Genomic DNA, 9440 nt, shown 5'->3' with positions numbered 1-9440 from the left:
TCACCGTAGTCGATACCCTCGACTTGGGAGTAGCCTTGTGCTACCAAACGAGCCTTGTTGCGAATGATAATCCCATGGGCATCTTGCTTGTTCTTAAATATCCACTTGGTTCCAATGACATTGTGGTTCCCCATCGGTCTTGGCACCAATCTCCACACTTTGTTGCGCTCGAAGTTGTTGAGTTCTTCATGCATGGCATTGAGCCAATCCGGATCTTCGAGCGCCTCATAGACCTTGTGGGGTTCGACACAAGAGACAAACGCGTGATGCTCACAATAGTTTGCTAATTGTCTACGAGTGCTTACCTCCTTTCTTAAGCTTCCAAGCACATTCATCATGAGATGATCCTTGGTGGAGAGCTTGGAAGCAACCTTGGCGGCACGATGCTCCAATTCCTCCTCGGGGGTGAGACGAGGAGTGGTCACTTGATCATCTTGAGCGTCGTCTTGAGCTTGTTCTTGTTCTTGAACTTGCTCGGAGGAGAGAACTTGACCTTGGGCATCACTTGGTGTGTCAACACCGTCTTGAGCATGATCTTGCCCTTGGTCTTGTTCTTGAGGATGAGGGCCTTTATGTTGTTCTTCGGAAGCGTGTGGGCCTTGGGTTGGTGATGGATCCACTTGAGTGGAGCATTGTCCTTCTCCTTCGGCCACAAGGGGTTCCTCAATGGGTAGGATAAAGCCAACACCCATTCTTCTTATGGCTTGAGGAGGAATTTCATCACCTACATCACAAGTGCCACTTTGCTCCACTTGGGAGCCGTTATTCTCATCAAACTCCACGTTACACGTCTTCTCAATAAGTCTCGTAGATTTATTAAGGACACGGTAAGCATGAGAGTTTGTAGCATAACCAACAAATATGCCCTCATAAGCTCTAGCCTCAAATTTAGACAACCGAACACCTTTCTTGAGAATGAAACACTTACACCCGAACACCCGAAAGTACTTGAGGTTGGGCTTGTTACCGGTGAGTATCTCATATGGAGTCTTGTTCAAGCCCTTGCGGAGGTAGAGCCGATTGGATGCATGACATGTGGTGTTGATGGCTTCGGCCCAAAAGTTGTATGGAGACTTGAACTCCGCCATCATGGTCCTTGCCGCATCCATCAACGTCCGGTTCTTCCTCTCCACAACATCGTTTTGTTGAGGGGTGTAAGGTGCGGAATATTGATGCTTAATCCCCTCATCACTAAGAAACTCATCCAAGGTGTAGTTCTTGAACTCGGTGCCGTTGTCACTTCTTATTGTCAAGATCTTTGCATTGTGTTGACGTTGTGCTTCATTTGCAAAGTCAATGACGGTTTGTTGGGTCTCACTCTTCCTCTTGAAGAAATACACCCAAGTGTATCTTGAGTAGTCATCCACAATCACCAAGCAATACTTCCTACCCCCAAGACTATCAAAGGATGGAGGCCCAAATAGATCCAAGTGAAGGAGCTCCAAAGGCCTCTTTGAGTAAATGATAGTCGTGGGAGGGTGAGCCTTCTCATGTAGCTTTCCTTCGATATAAGCACTGCAAGCACGATCTTTAGCAAAACTAACATTCGTTAGTCCACGGACATGGTCCCCCTTGAGAAGACTTTGCAAAGATCTCATATTGACATGGGCTAGACGGCGATGCCAAAGCCACCCCACATCAACTTTAGCCATTAGGCATGTCGCGGTCTTAGTGGGTCGTTCCGAAAAGTTAATCACATATAGACCGTTCTCGACATGCCCAACAAAGGCTACTTTAAGAGTCTTGCTCCACAAGAGGGCCACGGTATCGATATCAAAGAAAGTGGCAAAGCCCATGATTGCAAGTTGACGAACGGAAAGTAAATTGCATGCAAGGGACTCAACAAGCATGACCTTCTCGATCGTGAGATCATGAGAGATGACTACCTTGCCAAGTCCCAATACCTTAGAAGATGAGGCGTCACCCCACTCGACATTGGTGGGCATAGATGGAATCTTGTGCACGTCCACCACCAAGTCCTTGCTTCCGGTCATATGATTTGTAGCTCCGCTATCGAGCAACCATGATCCCCCACCGGAAGCAAACACCTACAAGAGATCAATGCTTGGTTTTAGGTACCCATTTTGTAATGGGTCCTTTGATGTTAGTAACAAGGGTCTTTGGAACCCAAATAGACCATTCAATGTACTCATGAGGAGAACCAATGAATTTGGCATAGACATGTCCATCACTAGCACGACATAACATATAAGATGGATTAAAGTCGCCGGCTTTGATAGGAGAAGTGGCATTGCCCTTTTTGACACCGCCACCCTTCGCATTGTTCTTCTTCTCCTTGGAAGCACTCTCTCCCTCCTTCACAAAGGTTTGCATGAGAGGAGGAGGTCGTTTGGTCTTGTCATTCTTCTTCTTGTTCTTGGACTCGGGCACGTACCCAACCCCTACCTTGGCCACAACTCCCTTTTGATTGATCAAGAGGTCGTTGAGGTTCTTCTTGCCTTGTATGCAAGTCGCAAGACCTCTCTCAAGTTGCACCTTTAGCTTAGCGTTCTCCTCAACAAGATGCACATGCTCACAACACGGGTTAGTAGCATTTGCATTATCAATTAACATCATACGAGGAAAAGTGGCTTTTTCCTTGGTTAGCTTTACTTGAAGTTGATCATGAGACTCTTTGAGGCTAGCATGAGCACCCTTCAAGACCTTGTGAGCCTTGTCAAGTAGATCAAACTCCTCTCTGAGTCTAGCAAGATCAACCTCAAGTTCGGCCTTCTTGGAGTTTAGCACATGAGAAACAATGAGAGCATGATCATAATCTTTCTTTAACTTAGCATGATCAACATTGTGTGACTCCTCAAGAGCCAAATGAAGACCACACTCTTCCTCAAGAGCATTGGAAAGATCCGAAATCTCATCCGCATAGTCACGACTATGCCCTTCCATATTAGTGATGGTATCTTCGTGAGCCTCAATCATGTCATTGGCTTCACCAAGTTGTTCCAAGAGAGCCACAAAGTGCTTCTTGGATTTACCCTTAAGTTTGCCCATAAAGGCCTCAAACTCATTCGCCTCCACATTAGCTCCCTCATGTTCATCAATGCTATCCGTCGAAGAAGGATGATTAATGATGGTAGTTTTGATGTTGGGGGTTACCTTGTTGGTGGCTTTAGCCATGAGGCACTTGGCGGTGATGCTCTCATCGGGTGAGTCGAAGAGAGACACCCGTGGAGTCGTCGCAATGGCAACTGAGGCCATGGCAGCCGACTCACCATCTTCATCATCGTCATCATCCTCATTGTACTCTTCTTGTACCACCAATGCCTTGGGAGGAGTATTCTTGGTGAAGTTGCTCTTGTTGGGGAACGACTTGGCTTTGTCCTTTCGGATGAGCTTGCCACCATTGTCTTCCCTCTTCTCATACGGGCACTCCACAACAAAATGACTCACATTGCCACAACTGTAGCAAGTCCTTACACGTTGCTTGCTCTTCGTGCAACTTGAGTTGTTTTTGTTAAAGTTTGGTCTTGAGTTTTTCTTGCTCCAAAATTTCCTTGAAGTGAGTGCCATGTGTTCATGATATGCATACTTTGTATCTTCGGGGTTGCTCTCCTCTTCTTCCTCCTCTTCTTCTTCTTCAACGCAGAGCTTGGCCTTCAATGTAAGGTTGGGCTTCTTTGCCCTTTGAGAACGAAGCACCGCATTGTCGGCGGTCTTGTCCAAAATGTTCATGGCCACAAACTCATCCAACACTTCGCTTGAGGTCAAAGTGTGGAAGTCCGGCCTTTGACGAATGATAGAGGACATGGCCTTGTGGTAGGGAATCATTGCCTTGGGGAATTTGCGCTTAATCCAATTGTCATTCGTGTCCTTGCTCCCGTGATCTCGGAGTGAGACCGCGAGTTTGGTTACTCTCCGATAAAGCTCACGTGGTTCTTCATCTTCTTTCATTGCAAACTCATCGGCCTCATCTTGCACCACTTCATAGTTGGAGCGTTGAATGCTTGCGCTTCCCCGGTAGAGAGAGACAACACAAAGCCATGCGTCTTTGGCCAAGGCGAAGGGTCGAAGATGAGGTAGATCTTTGGGTGGAATTGCATCTTGAATGATGAAGAGAGCATTTTCATTGAATTGATTATCTGCGGCTTCTCGAGGAGTGAAGTTGCTTGGATCATGCGGATAGAAACCTTCTTCAATGATTCTCCAAATATTAGTGTTCACATGATTTAAATGACGTTTAAAGCGGTAAACCCAAGAATCAAAGTCCTCATTTTTCACAATCTTAGGGGAAGGACCGGCATGATTCAAATGAGTGGAAGGAGCCGGTCCACCATAAACAAGTGGTGGTTCCACATGAGAAAAGATGATGGTGCCATTCTTAACACTAGAAGAAGGAGCCTTTTCACTACTAGCTTCCCCCTTATCGGAGGTAGCATCCGTCACCTTATCGGTGGAATTACCCACTTTCAATGGTGCGGCGGATAGTTTAAGCCCTTCAAGGAATTTAGTAAACATGCTTTCAACCTCGGTCGTCATGGAGGTTTTCAATGTCTCCAAGGCCACATTGAACTCCTCACGTGAGACCGAGGTTCCCCCATCGCCCGTAGACGAGATCGGATTCACACCGGAGTGTTCCTCCACACCGTCTACGGTATCAACCATACTCTTCGGACGGTAAAGTCCTCAATAAAGAGACAAGGCTCTGATACCAATTGAAAGGATCGATATGGTTGACTAGAGGGGGGTGAATAGGCAACTAACAATTTTTGGCTTTTCTTTAACAATTTAAACTTTGCATCAAAGTAGGTTGTCTAGATATGCAACTAGGTGAGAAACCTATATGATGCAACAAGGATAGGAACACAAGCAAGCAAGAGATATAACACAAATAAGCTTGCACAAGTAAAGGCACGAGATAACCAAGAGTGGAGCCGGTGGAGACGAGGATGTGTTACCGAAGTTCCTTCCCTTTGAGGGGAAGTACGTCTCCGTTGTAGCGGTGTGGAGGCACAATGCTCCCCAAGAAGCCACTAGGGCCACCATATTCTCCTCACACCCTCACACAATGCGAGATGCCGTGATTCCACTATTGGTGCCCTTGAAGGCGGCGACCGAACCTTTACAAACAAGGTTGGGGCAATCTCCACAACTCAATTGGAGGCTCCCAACGACACCACGAAGCTTCACCACAATGGACTATGGCTCCGCGGTGACCTCAACCGTCTAGGATGCTCAAACACCCAAGAGTAACAAGATCCGCAAGGAATTAGTGGGGGATTCAAAATTTCTCTTGGTGGAAGTGTGGATCGAGGCCTTCTCAACCACTCCCGAGAAAATCAACAAGTTTGATTGGCTAGGGAGTGAGATTGGGCGAAAATGGAGCTTAGAGCAACACTGGAGCTTAGGGTTGGAAGAGATAAGACAACGGGGAAGAAGGGGACCCCTTTTATAGTGAGGGACAAAGATCCAACCGTTATCCACCTACCAGTCCGCGGCTAGCGGTACTACCGCACCAGGCCGGCGGTACTACCGTGGGGCCATGCAGTACTTCCGCTTGCTGCCAAGCGGTACTACCGCAAGGTCACACGGTACAACCGTGCAGGCCCGCGTACTACCGCTGCACCAACAAAAGCTAGGGCAGACCTGTAGCACAAGTGCTGAGGGCGGTACTTCCGCGGGCGCGGTACTACCGCTCCCCCTTGCGGTACTACCGCAAGGCAGGAACCCCCTAGTCTGGGAAGAGTGTGGATAAGGAAACATCTGTGCCTACTTCCGCTGAAAAATGGAAGAAGCAAAAACCCGACACAGTACTACCGCAGAGGGGCGGTACTACCGCCTGACAGCTGAGCACTGTACTACCGCGGAAGGAATGCGGTACTACCGTGATAGGCGCGGATGTAAAAAATTACATCCGCCCCTACTACCGCGGGGGAGCGGTACTAGCCTGGTGGGCCACGGTAGTGCAGCTCCAGGGGAGCGGTACTATCGTGGGCACCTGCGGTACTACCGCGCCGCAGCACGGTACTACCGCTGGTGCCTACGGTACTACCGCTCACCTGGGAGCAGTACTACCGCGAGCCAACACAACAGCCAGAAACAAGGTGACGAGATAACAACGGAGGAAGCTCCAAGGTGCAAGGGAAAGGAGGGGACTAGGAAGAAACGTGTACGTGATGATTCCACCCAAACCTTTCCGACGTGGACCCCCTCTTAATAGTACGGCTTTCCTACGACTCAAATCCACCAAAAAGAAACATAGAAAAGACTGTTGGGGAACGTAGTAATTTCAAAAAAATTCCTACGCACACGCAAGATCATGGTGATGCATAGCAACGAGAGAGGAGAGTGTTGTCTATGTACCCTCGTAGACCGGCAACAGAAGTGTTGACACAACGTAGAGGAAGTAGTCGTACGTCTTCACGATCCGACCGATCCAAGTACCGAACGTAAGGCACCTCCGAGTTCTGCACACGTTCAACTCGGTGAGGTCCCTCGAGTTCCGATCCAGCAAAATGTTGAGGGAGAGTTTCGTCAGCACGACGGCGGGATGACGGTGATGATGTTCTACCGACGCAGGGCTTCGCCTAAGCACCGCTACGATATGACCGAGGTGGAATATGGTGGAAGGGGGCACCGCACACGGCTAAGGAACGATCACGAGGATCAACTTCTATGTCATGGGGTGCCCCCTTGCCTCAGTATATAAAGGAGGGAGAGGGGGAGGTGCGGCCGGCCCTATGGGTGCGCCTGGAGGAGTCCTACTCCAACCGGGAGTAGGACTCCCCCCCTCTTGCCTTGTTAGAAAAGGAAGGAGGAAGGGAGAAAGAGGAAAGGGGGGCGCCGCCCCCCCCCCCCTTCCTTGTCCTATTCGGACTAGGGGGGAGGGGGCGCGCGGCCTGCCCTGGCCGGCCCTCCTCTTCTCCCTTATGGCCCATGTAGGCCCAATAATCCCCCCCCGGGGGGGGGGGGGTTCCGGTAACCCCCCGGTACTCCGGTAAAATCCTGATTTCACCCGAAACGTTTCCGATATCCAAATATAGACTTCCAATATATCAATCTTTATGTCTCGACCATTTCGAGACTCCTCGTCATGTCCGTGATCACATCCGGGACTCCGAACAACCTTCGGTACATCAAAACACAAAAACCCTAATTACGATCGTCACCAAACTTGAAGCGTGCGGACCCTACGGGTTCGAGAACTATGTAGACATGACCGAGACACGTCTCCGGTCAATAACCAATAGCGGAACCTGGATGCTCATATTGGCTCCTACATATTCTACAAAGATCTTTATCGGTCAGACCGCATAACGACATACATTGTTCCCTTTGTCATCGGTATGTTACTTGCCCGAGATTCGATCATCGGTATCTCAATACCTAGTTCAATCTTGTTACCGGCAAGTCTCTTTACTCGTTCCATAATACATCATCCTGCAACTAACTTATTAGTTGTAATGCTTGCAAGGCTTGAGTGATGTGCATTACCGAGAGGGCCCCGAGATACCTCTCCGACAATCGGAGTGACAAATCCTAATCTCGAAATACGCCAACCCAACAAGTACCTTCGGAGACACCTGTAGAGCACCTTTATAATCACCCAGTTACGTTGTGACGTTTGGTAGCACACAAAGTGTTCCTCCTGTAAACGTGAGTTGCATAATCTCATAGTCATAGGAACATGTATAAGTTATGAAGAAAGCAATAACCACAAACTAAACGATCAAGTGCTAAGCTAACGGAATGGGTCAAGTCAATCACATCATTCTCCTAATGATGTGATCCCGTTAATCAAATGACAACTCATGTCTATGGTTAGGAAACATAACCATCTTTGATTAACGAGCTAGTCAAGTAGAGGCATACTAGTGACTCTCTGTTTTTGTCTATGTATTCACACATGTATTATGTTTCCGGTTAATACAATTCTAGCATGAATAATAAACATTTATCATGATATAAGGAAATAAATAATAACTTTATTATTGCCTCTAGGGCATATTTTCTTCAGTCTCCCACTTGCACTAGAGTCAATAATCTAGTTCACATCGCCATGTGATTTAATACGAGTAGTTCACATCATCATGTGATTAACACCCATAGTTCACATCGACATGTGACCAATACCCAAAGGGTTTACTAGAGTCAATAATCTAGTTCACATCGCTATGTGATTAATACCCAAAGAGTACTAAGGTGTGATCATGTTTTGCTTGTGAGAGAAGTTTAGTCAACGGGTCTTGCACATTTAGATCCGTAAGTATTTTGCAAATTTCTATGTCAACAATGCTCTGCACGGAGCTACTCTAGCTAATTGCTCCCACTTTTAATATTTATCCAGATTGAGACTTTGAGTCATCTGGATCAGTGTCAAAACTTGCATCGACGTAACCCTTTAGACGAATCTTTTGTCACCTCCATAATCGAGAAACACATCCTTATTCCACTAAGGATAATTTTGACCAATGTCCAGTGATCTAGTCCTAGATCACTATTGTACTCTCTTGTCAAACTCAGGGTAGAGTATACAATAGGTCTGGTACACCACATGGCATACTTTATAGAACCTATGGCTGAGGCATAGGGAATGACTTTCATTCTCTCTCTATCTTCTGTCGTGGTCGGGTTTTGAGTCTTACTCAACTTCACACCTTGTAACACAGGCAAGAACTCCTTCTTTGACTGTTCCATTTTGAACTACTTCAAAATCTTGTCAAGGTATGTACTCATTGAATAAACTTATCAAGCGTCTTGATCTATCTCTATAGATCTTGATGCTCAATATGTAAGCAGCTTCACCGAGGTCTTTCTTTGAAAAACTCCTGTCAAACACTCCTTTATGCTTTGCAGAATAATTCTACATTATCTCCGATCAACAATATGTCATTCACATATACTTATCAGAAATGCTATAATGCTCCCACTCACTTTCTTGTAAATACAGGCTTCACCGCAAGTCTGTATAAAACTATATGCTTTGATCGACTTATCAAAGCGTATATCCTACTCCGAGATGCTTGCACCAGTCCATAGATGGATCGCTGGAGCTTGCATATTTTGTTACTACCTTTAGGATTGACAAAACCTTCTGGTTGCATCATATACAACTCTTCTTTAATAAATCCATTAAGGAATGCAGTTTTGTTTATCCACTTGCCAGATTTCATAAAATGCGGCAATTGCTAACATGATTCGGACAGACTTAAGCATAGATACGAGTGAGAAACTCTCATCGGACTCAACACTTTGAACTTGTCGAAAACCTTTTTGCGACAATTCTAGCTTTATAGATAGTGACACTACTATCAGCGTCCGTCTTCCTCTTGAAGATCCATTTAATCTCAATTGCTTGCCGATCATCGGGCAAGTCAACCAAAGTCCACACTTTGTTCTCATACATGGATCCCATCTCAGATTTCATGGCCTCAAGCCATTTCGCGGAATCTGGGCTCATCATCGCTTCCTCATAGTTCGTAGGT

This window comes from Triticum aestivum, chromosome 1A, assembly GCF_018294505.1.
Source record: "Triticum aestivum cultivar Chinese Spring chromosome 1A, IWGSC CS RefSeq v2.1, whole genome shotgun sequence".
NCBI lineage: Eukaryota > Viridiplantae > Streptophyta > Magnoliopsida > Poales > Poaceae > Triticum > Triticum aestivum.
The sequence above is the reverse complement of the archived record's forward strand: the minus strand, read 5'-3'. Positions refer to the sequence as shown.